This window comes from Zalophus californianus, chromosome 4 (genome assembly GCF_009762305.2).
Source record: "Zalophus californianus isolate mZalCal1 chromosome 4, mZalCal1.pri.v2, whole genome shotgun sequence".
Lineage (NCBI taxonomy): Eukaryota > Metazoa > Chordata > Mammalia > Carnivora > Otariidae > Zalophus > Zalophus californianus.
Window position 1 is genome coordinate 107,349,693 of NC_045598.1, and position 2,673 is coordinate 107,352,365.

Sequence of the window (2,673 nt, forward strand, 5' to 3'; positions counted from 1 at the left end):
AATTGAAGGAAAGAGAAAGTTCTTCTCTAACCTTGAGGTCTTCCAGCTGGACTGGGAATTAAATTTATGTGAGATAGATCAACAGGAGAAAAAAACCTGAAAGTTTTATTAAGTGCACATGGAGGCCTAGGAATGAAATTGAGAAATAAAGAAATGACCAAAGCAGGCAGTTTTTATACTTTTTAGACAAAGAGACAATAAATTTGTCAGGCATTGACAGAACAAATAAAATTTAACTTTGGGAGCTTAGAGTGGTAAATTAGTAAAAAGTAACAAGAGTTGTTTATACAGACTTCTCTGCTCTAAATTCCCCACCTCTGGTGATAAGGATGTCTCTTTACCTTCTGTTACAGGAAAGGTACCTTTCACAGGAGGAGATTTATTTCCTGGTTTTGGGGGGATTGAGGAGGGTCTGAGTGTCCTTCTAGCACAGGCTGTCTTTTAAGTAACTTTTACCTAAAAGCATTGGTATGCCAAAGTGGCACATTTTGGGCAGCCTGCTCTTGACCTCTATGATAGCAAAACCACAGCAATAGCGACATGAATAGCCATACCTCCACGAACTTTAATAGAATCATTATCACATGCCAACCATAAGGTCTAAGACCTTACCACATTTCATTCACTTAATCCTCACAACAATCTTCTTGAGGTGGTGAGGGGTAGTATGAACCCCACTTTATATGATTAAGGGGAGTTGGGAAGAATTTCTCTATACTGAGGACTCAGAAAAGGCAACTGCACAGAATGGGCTGCCTCAGAATTTGCCATGAAAAAAACCATTTGCCAGCTGAGTGCTCTGCTTTTACTTAGATTGTATATGTGAGACCAATACAAGTTAAAAATTTGGAGAAGACAATAGTCCAGACCATGCAGTGTTGTTGATTTGAGGAGGCCTTGATGAGTGCTGGTGGAGGTGGGAGAGTCTACAGCCCTGTCCACAGCCTGCCTGGGACAGGGGTTAAGGGGGGTCAACAAGACCCTGAGGTCTGGGGTTTGAATCAAAGGGAAGAGAACCTTCCTCAATCAAAGGTAGGATTATAAGAAAGGTCAAGAAATTTGAAGGACACAGTTTTTATCGTGATACTATTTCTCAACATCTCACATCCAACTTGTTGGCTACTCCCTGTGTGAAGGGCTGGGAAACTCATCTTTGATGTTTTAAGAGACGGAGAAACATAAGGTTCTTCTTCTGGGAAGTCTGTATCCAGCCCCCTCTCCCCAAGAAAGGAGCCCCTGGTGGAGAGAGCTCAGGGAGTTCTCCAGGAGCCACCTCTTGCCGGCTCGGTAAATCAGGAAGGGGCACTGGGTCCTCTAGCATACTTGACCCTCCAGATAAACCATTCCTTCCTCTGTTTACATGCCAGGTGGCCTGAGGGCAAATAACAAAAGGACAGCAAATCCAGTAAGATCACAGGGACAGTCTTTGAAAAGCAAAAGGGCTGTAAAACTGAGAGGCTGTTAAAACCTGCCTAGTTGAAGATATGTAAAACACTCTAAGGGCAAAGACACTGTATGAATACCAAAGGTGTAGAGGGGAGAAAAGTCCATGTTTCTGGCTACTTCTTTTTATCCCTCCCCTCCTTTTTCCTGTTGTTTCCAGATCAGGAGAAAGAAGAGCCAACCCATGTGCTTCCAGTGAACAGCAGAATACTGCCTACCCCGTATGGAATACTTCAGTGTCTGGCTTCTCTCTGGGCAGGAGGAGCCCAGACCTGGAGGGTTGCAGAGTGCCCAGGCTCTGGGTCCCCACTGAACCCCACACCCAGTGGACACAGCTAGGCAAAGGCAGACTACAGGCACAGGAGACTTGTGAGGACACAGCCCAGATGGGCCTGGAGGAATGCAGTCTCTGTCCTCAGGGAGCTCAGGGAGGACAGGAGATAGGACCCTAGAGGCACAGCAACCATTACACATAAGCCACCAGAGCTGGCTCTGAGGCTCAGACTTGGAAGGGCAGGAACAGAGAGAAAGCTGGCAGGAGGGAGGACTGCCCCAGAAGGCATCCCCAGAGAAGGGGTGGTGGAGCAGACTGAAAAGGGGAGCAGGGACTCGATCCACTCATTCGTTTATTCATCCAACAAATTTCTGTAGTGACTACTAGACTCCAGACACTGCTGAGGAACTGAGGACATGGGGACAAATAAAACTGGAAACCCTCACAATCCAGTGGAGAGGAGAAGCACACCTATAAGTGATAGAGCTCTGAAATAAGGGCCATATCCACATGTGGACAAGTCAGTGTGTGAGCAGGGAGGGGCTTCAGGCCTTGAACCTGGGTCCTGTGTGAATCTTGGGGGTTGCCGGGCAGATGGCAGGGCTAAGGTACATGGGGCAGAGGGGCAGCCAGAAAGGGAAAGCGAAGTCAAACAAGCATCAGCCCAACTTCCCACCTGGCTTAGGAGCTGGGTGCCCAGGGGAGGGGAAGATGAGGAGAGAGGAAGGTGGGGCCTACTCAGAGGGCTGGGAATGCCCAGCTCTGGGGTCTCAGAGCTACTTGGAGGATGGTGGGGTGCTAGCAGTAGAGGATCACACTAACCTGAGAAAGGAGGGACAAGATGGGGCTGGCTGGGAGGGGACACCAAGTGTTGAGTCAGGGTGGAGGGTGAGGACAGGGGAAGCCTAGCAGCCAGGCGGGCACAGGGAATAGTCTCAGAAGGAGCAGGGGCTCCC